Below are 15,409 nucleotides of genomic sequence, written 5' to 3'. Positions count from 1 at the left end.
CTCTTCGCTCATGCTTGTCTGTTGGGGAACGTTTTGATCACGATTTCTCTATCCTGCATCCAAATTCTGCTTCCCCACCGGCTCCGAGCTGAGAATGGACCTCATTTATGACTTTCACACATACCCTGAGAAGGAGAAACTCCCCCTAGGCCAGATGGGGAATGTGTGACAGGGCTAAGAATAGACTGTCCGCCCCTGTGGCCCCAAGCCAAGCCCGGCTCTCTGAGCCAGGCTGCCCCTTTGCCCCCGAGTGCAGAGCAGGCTGACCACTTCAGCCTGTTAATTATTTGGGACGTCTGGGAGGAGGTGGGATTGGGTCAGGGACCCACTCTCACCCTACTCCCTTCCTCCTTTCCTCATGGAGACAACAAGGAAGTCAGAGCTCTACCCTGCATAGATATTGAATCTCAGCATGGCCCCCAATACTGGTATTGTTGAGTCGGGGGTCTGCGTGGGTCGGGGGAGGGAGGGCTTGGACATGGATCATAGATCAATATCACCAATACCTATTCTATTCTCTCCCTCCCTCCCCTCCCTCTCTCTTCCTCTCCCTTCATCCCTCCCTCCCTCCAACTCCATCTCTATCTCTGCTTCTCTATCTTCTGCAACCCTCTCTCTCCCTTCCTCTCTTGGTCTCCTCCTTCCTTTTTCGTTCCCTCGTTCCCTCTCTGTCCCCCCTCCCTCCTTCAGTCTCCCTTTCACCCCCTCCTTCCATCCCTCTCTCCTTCCACTCCTCTCTCTCCATCTGTCTCTGTCTCACTCCTCTTTGCCTTGATTTCTTTCCCTCCTTAGGTCTCTTTCCCTTCTCTCTCTCTCTCCCTTCTCTCTCCTCTCTCTCCTCTCCCCCCCCTCTGTCTTTCTCTTTTCTCTCTCCCTTCTCTCTCTCCTCTTTCTTTCTCTTTCTCTTCTCTTCTCTTCTCTTCTCTTCTCTTCTCTTCTCTTCTCTTCTCTTCTCTTCTCTTCTCTTCTCTTCTCTTCTCTTCTCTTCTCTTCTCTTCTCTTCTCTCTCTCTCTCTCTCTCTCTCTCTCTCTCTCTCTCTCTCTCTCTCTCTCTCCCTTCCTTCCTCCCTCCCTCCTCCCTTTCTATCTGTTTCTCTCTCTCTCCCTCAGAAAACAGGAGCTGCATTTCTGAGCCAACTTCACACACACACAGGGACTCATGTGCAGCTTTTGCTTTTTAAATCTTTTCTGAATTGAACCTGAGTGTTCCTCTCTATATCTCTAACTTCTTTGGGTATAATGGAGGGTGGGGACCCACCACTCACAGCACCATAAGAAGATGCCAGCAACTGTGTGTCCTGATAATATCATCTCACTAAACAGCTAGACTGATTCCATACATCCCCCAGACTGTGACACTGAGAAGGCTTCTGTGGTCACTCTAAATTATACCAGTCTCATCCTCCTTTGAATTTCAACACCATCATAAATCTAGAACTGGAAGAGATCTCAGAGGTTTTCTAGGCCCTAGCTTCGGAAACCGTGGATCGTGATCCCATCCAGGGTCATGTAACTGAATGGGGGGGTCATGAAAAGTTTGGCAACAGTAAAAGGTTATGCATGCCTATTTTATATATCTAAATGCCTGGGGTGGCACAAAAATTTCTCTGGCAAAAGGGGATCTTAAGTGGAAAAAGTTTAAGCAGCCCTGATCTAGTCTACCTGCCTCATTTAACAGATGAGGAAATGAGGCCCAGAGAGGTTAGTGATTATCCCAAGGTCACACAGCTCTGGGATTTGAACCCTGGTCATTTAGCTCCCAAATCAGCACCCTTTCGAGGGCTCCTCTCGTTGTTCTTTCTCACACTGTGCCTCCTCAGTCCCTCATGTACAAGGTTCTTCCCTCCGAGGCAGGGAGTTCCTTGAGGGGCAGGATAGGGCCCAGACCTCTGATTCCCTTGGTATGGAGTGCTCCCAGGGGACAGAACTTCCTCCACCAATGAAGGTAGACAGCTTCTCGGTCAACTTATTATAGAAGCAAAAGGGAGCTGCCTGGAGCCTGCAAGGCCAGGCACTAAGAGCTTAGGTGATTCACCCAAGATCACATAACCAGGCTGTAGCAGAGGCAGATCTTGAACCCAGGATAGGAGGCCAGCTCTCTATCTACCATTCTAGCCATAACTTGAAGGAGAAGGGACTAAATTTTATTTCCTCTGTAGCCTTTTTTTGGGCGGGGCAATGAGGATTAAGTGACTTGCCTAAAGTTACACAGCTAGTAAGTATCAAGTGTCTTAGGCCACATTTGAACTCAGGTCAACCCGAATCCAGGGCCGGTGCTTTATGCACTGCGCCACCCAGCCCCCCCCCCCCCACCTCTGTAGCCCTTTTTGCACCTGGCATAGCTCTGTGTAAATGATATCCTTGTTATATCTTTTTATTTTTTTGCAGGGCAATGGGGGTTAAGTGACTTGCCCAGGGTCGCACAGCTAGTAAGTATCAAGTGTCTGAGGTTGGATTTGAACTCAGGTCCTCCTGAATCCAGGGCCAGTGCTTTATCCACTGCGCCACCTAGCTGTCCCAAATGACATCCTTGTTGAAGTGACCAGAGGCAGAATTTATAGAAGACTTGCTTAGGAGACAGCTCAGAGAGTGAAAAGAGTAGTGGGTGGATGGGTGTCAAGTCACTTTCCCTATTTAGGGGTCTGTTTTTTCATCTCCAAAATGGGTGTTTGCACTGGATGACCTCTCAGGTCCCTTCCAGACCTAACCCAACTATCCTATACCTGCACAATGGAAGGACCTAGGAAAGGCTCTGGGTTAAGACTTTCTGTCCCACCCTTTTCAGGTTAGGCATCCATGGGGTGGGGAATGGCTCCAACAAGGCCAGCTAGGGTGGGGTGATCTGAATCACCACTCACTCCCTCATTCTGGAGGTCAGCTAATAGACACCAGGCCCCACCTTTAGTGCAGGTTCATGTAGCCCAGGAGAACTAACTGACTCTCTTTCTCCCTCTCCCCTCTCTTTTAGTGTTTTTAATTTATCTATTATGAATTTAATGAATGCAAACAGATATTTCCATATATAAAATAGACCAGAACTGTGAAAACATGAATGTTACCTACTGCTTGCTTTAATATATATGGACATGTGTGTATATAGACACACCTATCTACATATATGCATACATATTCAACATGTAACTTCAAAGCTGTGATCCTTGTCTGCATTTGCTTCTGAACTTCCTTCTGCTCTTTTCTGGACTATTTTTTAAATGCTTCAACGACCCTCTTTTCTTTCTTTTCTTCCTCTTTCTTGGGGGGGGCACAACTCTAAAGCTTCTCTCTCCTCACCTCTCCCCCAAATCCTTGAGCACAAATAAGCATAGATAACCAAAGCCAATCCCTACATTTAGGGCATCCAAAAATGTGATTCTGTGACTCTGTCAAGAATGGGCTGGCATTCTGGAGAGCAACTTGTAACTATGCCCAAAGGACTATAAAGCTGTGCGTACCTTTTGATCCAGCAATATCCCAAAGGCATCAGAAAAAAGGGGGAAAAAGACCTATTTGGACAACATTATTTATAGCAGTTCTTTCTGTGGTGGCTAAGAATTGGAAATCAAAGAGATGCCCATCAATTAGGGAATGGCTAAACAAACTGTGGTATATGATTGTAATGGAATATTATTGTACTATAAGAAATGACGAGCAGGATGATTTCAGAAAAACTTGGAAAGACTTGTATGAACTGATATATAGTGAAGTAAACAGAACCAGGAGAATGCTGTATACAGTAACAGTATTGTTGTTAGCATTACAATGATCCAAGACAGTCCCAAAGAACTAATGATGAAGTATACCATCTGCCTCCAGAGAAAGAACTGATATTGATTGAATACAGACTGAAGCAGCTATTGTTCATTTTCTTTAATTTTTTTCTTTTATTTTAGTCTTCTATAAAATGACTAATATGGAAATATTTTACATAATTACATATGTATAACCTATATCTGATTGCTTACTATAGGGTGGGGGGGGGAGAGGGAGAGAGGGATAGAATTTGGAACTCAAAATTTTATTTGTTTTTGTTTTTGCGGGGGCAATGAGGGTTAAGTGACTTGCCCAGGGTCACACAGCTAGTAAGTGTTAAGTGTCTGAGGCTGGATTTGAACTCAGGTCTTCCTGAATCCAAGGCCAGTGCTTTATCCACTGTGCCACCTAGCTGCCCTCTATAATGCATCTTTCATTTCTTTCTTTCTTTCTTTTTTTTTTTTTAGGCAATTGGTGTTAAGTGACTTGCCCAGGGTCACACAGCTAGTAAGTATTAAGTGTCTGAGGCTAGATTTGAACTCAGGTCCTCCTGGATCCAGGGCCAGTGCTCTATCCACTGCACCACCTAGCTGCCCCCACTATAATGCATCTTTAATGGACATTTCCACTGGTAAAAGCAATTAGGCCAGCCTCCCTACCTTCAGATCTAGCTGCTGGAAGTTGTTTTTGTGGTCTGTGTGATCTTCCTAATCTTGCTGACTCCCCTGGACTGGGCCCAACTATTGAAAAAGAACCCCTAAATTTCTTTCTAGCTTTTGCCATGAGCTGGGGAGCAGATTCTAGCACCTTGGGAATCTGGGTAGAGGGCCAGGTAGATGCTCTTGGTAGCTGGGAGGCCACTGTGGGTGAGCTCTAAAATGTAAAAGCCCACCTAGGCCTCTTCCAAGAGCACTGGGCTAATGAGTGAGGGATTTTCACATCCCTCTGTTTAGTAGCCACAGGCTGTCCCATAGCCTGAGCCCCAGACTGACCCTGACTCTTGGGTACAGGCTGTTCCCTTACCCCCACCACAAGCTATCTTTCCCTGACCACCAACTATTTGTCTAACACTCATGATCCTGCATGGTGATCATGCATGTCTTCTCTACTCCACCGTCATCTCAACCTCTTCCCCACCTAAAACCACCCCATGAGTTCTGACAGGTGAGCTTTGCCTCACCTTGCCCAAATTTAGACCTCCATCCCAGTTCGATGACATCATCATTCCCTGCCCCTCTCCCTCATCTAGCATTCTTCTCCCCCCTTTCAACTCCCCTTTGTTGTCTTTCCCTTTTAGAATGTAAGCCCTTTGAAGGCAGGGCCCGTCTTGCTTGTTTGTATTTGGAACCCCAGTGCTTAGCATAGTGCCAGACCCTTTGGAAGGCTCAATAAGCGCTTTATCTATCTGTCTAAACTAGTAAAATATAAACTCCTAGAGGGCAGGAATCGTTGGATTTTTTTTCTTGGCCTCCCTCTGGAATCAGTAAACCAATCAACATTTATTAAGCACCTATTGTGATCAAAGTGCTTAATATAGGGGCAGCTCAGTGGCGCAGTGGATAGAGCACTGGCCCTGGAGTCAGGAGCACCTGAGTTCAAATCCGGCCTCAGACACTTAATACTTACTAACTGTGTGACCCTGGGCAAGTCACTTAACCCCAATTGCCTCACTTAAAAAAAAAAAGTGCTTAATATAGAAAGACATGAAAAAGTGAAAAGGTCTCTATTCTCAAGTGGTCAGTCAGTAAATAAACATTTATTAGGTAACTACTATATTCCAAGGATTGTACTAAGCACTGAGGAGACAAAAAGATGCAAAAGACAGTCCCTACCCTCAAGGAGCTCACAGTCTAAGGAAACAGACAATATCCTATCATGAGAAACAACAGGTACACATGGAGATACAAAGTGAATACAAGCTAAGGGGGAAAGTTTACTCAGACCCGGAGGGATCAGGATAGGAGGAGGTAGCATTTGAAGTGAGCTTTGAAGTATAAGAGGGGTAAGACCTAAACACTTCAAAGGCTTTATTCTAGATGTGAAAAGTCCTAAAACTAATCATACCACACAGGGAAGTGTGCTGGTTTTAGCTGGGGAGATTTGGCTAAGCCCTGTGGGATTTGTATAACATTGAAGATCAGCTCCACATGTGGAAATCTGAGAATCTGGCAGCCCAGAGAGAGGAGTAGGGGCTTTAAGAGCTGGATTAAGAAGAATGAGCAGCACAGGAACAACAGATGAAAGGAGAAAGACACAAGCAGGGCCGAGCTGTGAGACCAAAGGAAAAAATAGGACCAAAGCACCCATTTTGCAAATGAGGAAACTGAGACCCAGAGAAGAAAGGAACCCAGAATAACCCTTAACCCTCCATGCATTTCAGATCAGAAGGCATGGGCCAAACCCAACTTTTTAAACACTGAGGGAAGTCCTGAGGAAAAGAATTTCCCCTATGCCTATTGCAAACACTATAATATTATCTGCTTGATTCATTACTCAAATGTTTCTGGTAATCTGAATTTTTCCTCAAACACAAAGAGGCCAAAGGTTAGCCAGCAATAAATACAAACTGAAATTAAGGCAGAGGGCCTAGCTATTTTGTTCTTCTTGTTCAGTCATTTTCAATTGTGTCTGACTATTCAGAATCCCATTTTGAGGCTTTCCTGGCAAAGATACTGAAGTGTTCTGCCATTTTTTTCTCCAGCTCATTTTACAAATGAGGGAACTGAGGCAAACAGAGTTAAGTTTACTTCCTAGGGTCACAGAGCTAGTAAGTATCTTAGACTGGATTTGAATTGAGGAAGATGAGTCTTCCTGACTCCAGGCCTGTGCTCTATACATTGCACCACCCAGCTGGCCAAGAGACAGTCAAACTTCTGCCCAAATATTGGGAGTTTTCCTAACTGGGAGCTCTGAGCAACCGTGATTGTATTTCTAACTTTTGTTAGATCTAAGCTCCATAAAATAAAAGAGGAGGGAACCACATGAACCTAAGAGGCTGTTATGTTAGCCCTGGGCTTAAAATGAGCTAATTATTATAATTTATTTAAATGGTGTACAGCCGATCAAATCTCCAGACACAAAAGAGGTGAGGGAATCAAGGGCAGTGATGATAAAACTCTGCTTAAATGTGCCCTAAGCAATGATCCCTACCTGTTCTGGTGTTACTGGAAGAAACTAGAGATTCTAGAAAGCAGAAGTTAGGAGAGAGGGAATTCCAGGCGGGGGAGACAGATGAAGTAAAGGTCCGGTGGCAAGTAGCAAGATGTAGCGTGTGAAGGACAACAAGTGAGCCAGTTTGGCCAAACCAGGAATAATAAGTCTGGAAAGGCAGGCTAGGGCCAGATTGGTTTTTTTGTTTTGTTTTGTTTTGTTTTTTGGGGGGAGCTGGGCAATGAGGGTTAAGCGACTTGCCCAGGGTTACACAGCTAGTAAGTGTCAAGTGTCTGAGGCTGGATTTGAACTCAGGTCCTCCTGAATCCAAGGCCAGTGCTTTATCCACTGCACCATCTAGCTGCCCAATTCTTTTTTTTTTTTTTTTTTTGTGGGGCAATGAGTGTTAAGTGACTTGCCCAGAATCACACAGCTAGTAAGTGTCAAGTGTCTGAGGCCAGATTTGAACTCAGGTACTCTTGAATCCAGGGCTGGTGCTTTATCCACTGCACCACCTAGCTGCCCTGCTAGGGCCAGATTGTGATGGGCTTTAAATGCTAGGGGAGTTTGCAGCTCATTCAGTTTTATTGATTTATTATTCTGAATTTTAAAAAAACAACAAATAAGATGAGCCTTTCCATACATAAAGTAGAACACAAAAAGTCCTGCAAACTTTTCTCTGAATAGTTCACTTTTCCTGTAATTTATCCTGAGGTAAGGAGTCATTGGAGCTTCTTGAGCAGGGGAGTGACACCATCAGACCTATGATTTATTACTATCCCTTTGGCCCCCGTGTGCAGGATAGGTGGGAGATGGGAAAGACTGGAGGCAGGGAGGCCCATGAGGAGGCTTTGGCAACAGTCCAGGTGAAAGGTGAAGGAAGCCTGAACTAAGATGGTGGCCATGTGAGTGGAGAGAAGGGGATGGATGCAAGAGATGTTGCAAAGATACCACTGCTAGGTTTATATGCCAAAGACATTCCCCCCCCCCAAAGAGAAAAAGACCTATTTGTGTAAAAATATTTAGAACAGCTCTTTTTGTGGGGGGTAAGAATTGAAAAGCAAAGGAATGCCCATCCATTGGGGAATGGCTAAAGAAGCTGTTGGTGTATATGGCGATGGAACATTATGGAGCTATAAGAAATGACAAGCAGGATGATTTCAGGAAGGCTTGCAAAGACTTGTATGATCTGATGTATAGTGAAGTGAGCAGAATGAGGAGAATATTGTGCACAGAGACTGTGATATTGTTTGATGAGAACTGTGAATGACTTAACTATTCTCAGCAGTAGAATGATCCAAGACAATCCCAAAGGACAATTGAAAGGACTCTCCACCTTCAAAGAAAGAACTGATATTGATGGAACACAGACTGAAGCATACTATTTTTTACTTTCTTTCATTTTTTCTTTTATTCAAGTTTTCTTGTATGAAATTACTAATATAGTAATGTTTTACATAATTGCACACTTATAACCCATATCTGATTGCTTACTGCCTCTGGGAAGGGAGAGGAGAAGGAGGGAAGGAGGGATAACATTTGGAACTCAAAACTATAAATAAAAAATGTTTATTTTTTTGAAAAAAAGAGAGATGTTGGGAAGGTAGAATTGACAAGATTGGCAACTGTATGTGGTAAGCAAGAATGAAAAATTAAGGATGATTCTGAGTTTGTGAACCTGGATGATTGGAAATATGTTAGTGGCCTCAACAGAATAGGGAAGTTCATTAGGGAGGTGGGTTTGAGGGGAAAGACAAATAAGTTTTGTTTTGTACATAGGGAGTTTGAGATGCTCAGAAGTCATCTAGCTGGAACTGTCCGATGGATAGTTGGTGATACAAGACACCAAGGTGACTGGATATCTGGCAAAATAGTGCACTGGACCTGGAGTAGAAACCACCTGAAGTCAGATCTTGTCTCAGACACTCACTAGGTCTGTGACCACAAGTAAGTAACTTTCCCTAGAAGTGCCTCAATTTCCTCATTTGCAAATTGGGGTAATAATAGCATCTATCTCACAGAGTTGTTGTGAGGAGCAAATGAAATAATATTTGTAAATTTGCTTTGCAAATCTTAAAACATTATATAAATATTAGTTGTCATTATTGGGATTGTTGGTATTATTATTGATATGGGACTGAAGCTCAGGAGAGACACAAACTAGGTCTAGATCAATCAATCAATAAACATTTATTAAGTGTGAGGTGGGACAGTACCAGGCCTGGAGTCAGGAACACTCCTCTTCCTGAGTTCAAATCCACTCTCAGATACTTAATAGCTGTGTGACCCTCAGCAAGTCATTTAACCCTGTTTGCCTTAGTTTCCTCATCAGTAAAATAAGTTGGAGAAGGAAATGGCAAAACACACCAGTATCTTTGCCAAGAAAATTCCAAAAAGGGGTTACAGAGTCATACATGACTGAAAACAACTGAATAACAAAAAAGTGCCTACTACGTGTCAGGCACTGTGTTAAGTACAATGATACAAAAAGAGGCAAATGACAGTCCCTGCCCTCAAGGAGTTTATAATCTCATGGGGGAAACAACATGCAAATAAATATGTATGAAGTAAGTTATATACAGGATAAAAAGGAAATAATTAACAGAGGGAAGGCACTAGAATTAAGAGGAATTGAGGAAGACTTTCAGGAGAAGGCAGGATTTTAGTTAGGACTTAAAGGAAGCCAGGGAGGTCAGTAGTTGGAGCAGAGGAGGCAGAGTGTTCCAGGCATAGGGACAACTGAAGAAAATACCCAGAATCAAGAGATGTAGTGCCTTGTTCATAGAGCATCGAGCAAGTCAGTGTCGTGGATCAAAGAATACGTACTGGGGAGTAAAGTATAAGAAGAAAGACTGGAAAGGTAGGAGGGGGCTAGGATATGAAGGCTTTGAATGCCAAAAAGGAGATTTTTCTATTTGCTCGTAGATGCAGTCAATGGAGATTATTGAGTGGAGGGGTGACATGGTTGGACTTGTGTTTTAAGAAAATCACTTTAGTGGCTAAATGGAGGACAAAGTGGAGTGTAGAGAGACTTGAGGCAGGCAGGACCCTCTAACCTCCAGCAGTTATTGCAATAATACAGACATGAGGCGATTGGGGCAGGGACCGAGGGCAGTATCAGGGGAGAAAAGGGGGGAATCTGAGAGGTTCTGCAAAGGTGAAATTGATGGGAGATTTTGCAGAGGTGAAATCTACAAGAGATGCTGTAAAGTTGAAATTGACAGGCCAGGGGTAGCTTGGTTGGGGTAGTGTGGTGAGAGATAGTGAAGAATTCAGGATGACTCCCAGGTTGTGAGCCTGAGGCACTGGGAGGATGGTGGTGACCTAGTCTGCAGCAATAGGGAAGATGATATGTGTGTGTGTGTGTGTGTGTGTGTGTGTGTATGTGTAATGGGGGAGAAGATCAGAGGGAAAGATGGTGAGTTCAGTTTTGCACGTATTGATTTTTTTTTTTTTTGCGGGGCAATGGGGGTTAAGTGACTTGCCCAGGGTCACACAGCTAGTAAGTGTCAAGTGTCTGAGGCTGGATTTGAACTCAGGTCCTCCTGAATCCAGGTTTGGTGTTTTATCAATTGCACCACCTAGCTGCCCCCTAAGTGGGAGTTTTTTAAGGATGAGAGAGACATGGACATGTCTGTAGGCTGGCAAAAATGAACCATCAGAGAGGGAGAGATTGGAAATCAGTGAAAGAATAAGGGATTACAGAGGGGGAAATCTGTTAGATATGGGATGGAATAGGATTGCTTGAGCAAGTTAGAGGGGTTAGCTTTGGCAAGGAGTGAGGCTGCCTCATCCTGAGACAGATCTAGGAGTGGTATCTGCCTAGATAATACTGCTACTCATGGAAGCTGGGCGGATCACCTATAGAGAGAAGGAGAAAGTATGTTGGGAGAGAGGAGAAGCAAGTATCCTAATGTTTTGTACATTGTTGGAATTCATTAACTGTCCAAATGAATCCTGTACACAGACTGACTTCTAACCCTGGCCACAAACTATTCTTCTCCTAATCCAGTGGAGGGTAGATTGTTGTTGTCTTTGTATCATCAACACCTAGTCCAATGCCTTGCATGTAGTATGAGTAATTACTGTATGCATTATTATTATGTGTGTGCATAGTTCTGTTGAAAATATGGCTGCCTGCCTTGTATCTCCTATTAGGCAGCAGATAGAGGGCAGCACTCATCAATTGTTCTGTTCACCCAGTGCCTATTAGCTGTTTAATTAGAACTAAAGAATCCCAAGATTTGGAAAAGTAGGTACTGAGATTCAGAAATCATCTAAGCCTAAGCCCAAAGGTCATCTTGTCTGACCTCCTCAAAATCCCCTCTACAAAGAAACAGACCCATGTGGACAACATTTCTATTTCTGGTAGCCTTTTTTGGTGGTAAAGAATTAGAAATTGAGGTGCTCATCAATTAGGAAATGGCCGGGCAAGTTAAGATATATGAATATGATGGAGTACAACTGTGCTGTAAGAAACTATGAAAGAGATGATTTTACAAAAACCTGGGAAGATTTGCTTGAACTGAAGAAAAAGAAAGTGAGCAGAACCAGTAAAAACAATTTATATATTGACAACAACATGGTCAAGATAATCAGCTTTAAAAAACTTAGGAACTGATCAATGAAGTGACATGTTAAAACATGCTGCCCACCTTCTGACAGTGCAGAATGAGGCATTTATTTTTGGACCTGGCCTATGCAAGAATTCATTTTGCTTAGCTATGCATGTTCGTAACAGGGATTTTATTCTTCCTTTCTCAATGTGGGAGGAAGGATGGGAGGAGAAAAAGAAAGCAGGTTTTTGTTGATAAAAGAATAAAATTTAATTTAAATAATGACAATGCATCATGAGTGGATGACAAATTTTGATAATAATAAAAATAATTACAATTCATGTTTATTTTTTTTAAGAAGAATCTTCTATACAGAAGCCCTGACAGGCCTCTGTTTAAGTATTTCCAGTGACAGGGAACGCATTACTTTAAAAAGTAGGCCATTCCTTGGGTGAACTATTCCGTTATTTTTTTCCCCTTAGTATTTTATCTTTTTTTTCAATTACATGTAAAGATAGTTCTCAACATTCATTTTTGTAAGATTTTGACTTCTCAATTTTTCTCCCATCCTCCCTTCCCTCCCCACGCTCGAAGCTAGCAAGCAATCTGATATAGGTTATACATTACATTCATATTAAACATATTTCTACATTAGTCATGTTAAAAGAGAAGAACCAAAAGAAAGGGAAAAAACATGAGAAAGAAGAAATAGAAACTAAAAAAACAACAACATAAATGAAAATAGTATTCAGATTCCATGTGAACTATTCTGTTAGAAAATTCATCCTTATGCTATGTGAAAAATCTTTCCCTCTCCAAAATCCAGTGATCCTAGTTCTACTCTCTGGAGAAACACCAAATACATTTATTTATTCCTTCCTTTCAAAGATTTAGAGACAGTACTCGTGCCCCTATTCCAATTTTCTCCGCTCTAAACGAAATTCCAGGTGTTTCAGTTGTTTCTCATATGACATGACCCAGCCCACCCCTCTCTGCCAGCAGTTCTCTAAGTTTCTGATGAGTTGCCAATTTGCGCTGGTAGAAGGATTTTCCATACTGAAAGTTATGCCTAAATCAATAAAACCAATTGGGTGGAGAGGGGGAAGGAGTCTCTTTGGGTTTTTTTTTTTATTTTGTTTTGTTTTGTTTTTAGTGAGGCAATGGGGGTTAAGTGACTTGCCTGGGGTCACACAGCTTGTGTCAAGTGTCTGAGGTCGGATTTGAACTCAGGTCCGGTGCTCTATCCACTGCACCACCTAGCTGCCCCTCCCCTTTGTTTTTTTTTTTTTTAAAGTAACAAAACCCTTAAAGAAGATATTTTGGCTACTTTCAAGGATGAGGGCAAAGGAGAGGGAAAGAACTCTCCCCCATTCCAAGCTGATTATGATAGGATTTCATGGATGGAAGTCACCAACATCTACAACAAATGTGACAAGAGTCTTTTTACCTTTCCTCCTATTTCTGCCAAGCACAAGCCAGATCCCTCTTCCAGAACCTGGCTGTGGGTTTTTGCTTATTCTATTCAAAGAAATACCTCTGCCACCATATGTGCCTATTAACATTCAAGACAGGGGCAGCTAGGTGGTGCATTGGCCCTGGATTCAGGAGGACCTGAGTTCAAATCTGGCCTCAGACACTTGACACTTACTAGCTGTGTGACCCTGGGCAAGTCACTTAACCCTCATTGCCCCGCAAAAAACAAACAGAAAAAAACATTCAAGGCTCAGGACTCCCTGAAGTGTCTTTCATGAGACCTCAGATAACCCCAGGCAGAAGTGATCTTTTCTTTCTTAGAAATTTTATGATACTCACCACATATAACATATGATTTTTCCTTTGCCTTTTAAATTATTTTTATTAATTTTTTTCTGAATTTAATAAGCAGAAAGTAAAATGGGCCCATCTGCCCAACAGGACAGAAAAAGAGGATTGTACATGAAATTGTATATCTAGATTATATACTGTATTTTATATGTGTGTGAGTATGTATAGCTTGCTTTACAAAAAAGGATATAATGAAAGTTAAAAATGTAGCTTTCATTTGTGGTCCCTGAACCAATTTCTGTTCTTATTGCATTATAGACTATCAAGGGTGTATTGATTATTTCTGCCTTTTTACATTTGTTTGCAATTTCTCTGTGTCCTAGTTAGTACATGGTCAATTTTTGTTAAAATTTCATATGGTACATACAAATTTGTTTGTATTTTTTTTTTAAAATTTGTGAGGCAATTGGGGTTAAGTGACTTGTCCAGGGTCACACAGCTAGTAAGTGTTAAGTGTCTGAGGTCAGATTTGAACTTAGGTCCTCTTGACTCCAGGGCTGATGCTCTATCCAGTGCCCCTACAAATATGCTTGTTTTTGTAGTAGCATTTAGAAGATGCCATAAGTCTTTTAACTCTAATTTCTCCAGAAATTTATTCAGCTTCATATTTTCCCTTAAAAAAATCTTTTTGTTAGACTTCTCCAAAACTGATAGAAGGATGTTGTAGTGTCCTGTCACTGTTGTGTGACTGTATTTGTGATTACATGGACAGTTACTTTGTCTATGCACTGGCAGTTGAAAGCCTGCTTTGCATTTTGGGTATTCCTGGGCTGCAGCCCCTGTCCAGTTTTGGATCTTGAAGGGCTTTGACTAAGCTGGCTTTCAAGACCCAGGGAAACTTTCACAGCCTGGAGTTGGAATCTCTGTGGCACCAGAAGGAAGGAGGGGGGACTGGGATATGTGGTTGTTCAGTCATTTTTCAGTTGTGTTTGACTCTTAATGATCCCATTTGGGATTTTCTTAGCAGAGATACTGAAGTGTTTTGCCATTTCCTTCTCTTGCTTATTTTACAGATGAGGAACTGGGGAAACAGGATGAAGTTGACTTTCCCAGAGTCACACAATTAGTAAGTGTCTGAGACAGGATTTGAACTCAGGAAGAGGAGTCTTTCTGACTCTAAACCTGGAACTCTACCCACTGTGCCACCTTGCTGCAGTGTAGACCTGTGTCATGGCTTTGGGTCTGCTAGTAGAGACTCACTGGTGGTAGTGGGAGAGGTGTGAGAGGGGTATTGAGTGAGTTCAGGCTCAGTGAGCAACAGTTCTTGGGTTTGGGTTTGTTTTTAACCTTCTTTTGGCTTCTTGGTGTCCTAGACCATGGTAATAGATGAAGTTGCTTAATCATTGAGTCATAATTTCTGTTTTGGGGAGGTTTGAGAGCTTGTGGGAATAGGAGAAAATGTTTAATTTGCCCATGTGACCCAGAACCAACATGGCTCTGATTCCTTCTGGCCTTCCTTCTATTTTATTTCATGCATTAAAAAAAGGAAATTAACTTCAATCATGCTTTTACTTTCTTTGTATTGTGTGTTTTATCTTATCTACTAGAGTGTAAGTTCCTTGAGGCCAAGAATTGTGTTGTATATATCTTTATATTCTCCACAGGTCATAGAATTTAAAATTGGAAAGGTTTTTAGATATCACCCCAGCACAATCTCCTTGTTTTTACATGTGAGAAAACTGAAATGCTTATGGGACTTACTCATTATCACACCTTCAGTTTGAAGCCAGATACTCTGCCCCAAAATAAATCACTCTTTCTGCTACAACATATTGCTTTCAAAATACCTTGCGCATATCAGGGATTCAATAAGTATTTATTGAATGAATGAAATGCTGATATACTAATCAATAGGAGGGTCTCTGGAATCAACACCCTACCTTTGTTGCCTAAATAATCATCGACTCAATGGGTGGGAATTTCAGGGCAGGTTGAAGGAGACCTCCGTGGTTCTTTGGTGGACACTCTGGGAGAAAGATAAGACATATTTAACATATTTAACCTTGAGTTAATGGTCATATAATAGAATATGGACCGTTTGTGTGTCTGGCAAACTTTGGGCAGACCAGTAGCAAGATGTGTATAACCTCTTGCTCTTTTCTAGCTTTTAACCTCATCACTCAACTGAA

At 42.3% G+C, this 15,409-nt stretch overlaps 1 long non-coding RNA gene across 1 annotated transcript; it reads left to right on the top strand.

The window, feature by feature from the left end:
* The first annotated feature begins 265 nt into the window (after positions 1-265).
* On the top strand, positions 266-14,740 carry LOC122738084. Its single transcript, XR_006354626.1, has 3 exons — positions 266-428; positions 8,680-8,847; positions 14,294-14,740. It is a non-coding gene; the product is annotated as an uncharacterized LOC122738084 (long non-coding RNA).
* Positions 14,741-15,409: the final 669 nt, after the last annotated feature.

Source organism: Dromiciops gliroides, chromosome 2 (genome assembly GCF_019393635.1).
Source record: "Dromiciops gliroides isolate mDroGli1 chromosome 2, mDroGli1.pri, whole genome shotgun sequence".
Classification (NCBI taxonomy): Eukaryota; Metazoa; Chordata; class Mammalia; order Microbiotheria; family Microbiotheriidae; genus Dromiciops; species Dromiciops gliroides.
This window is presented reverse-complemented; position numbering and strand designations above follow the sequence as displayed.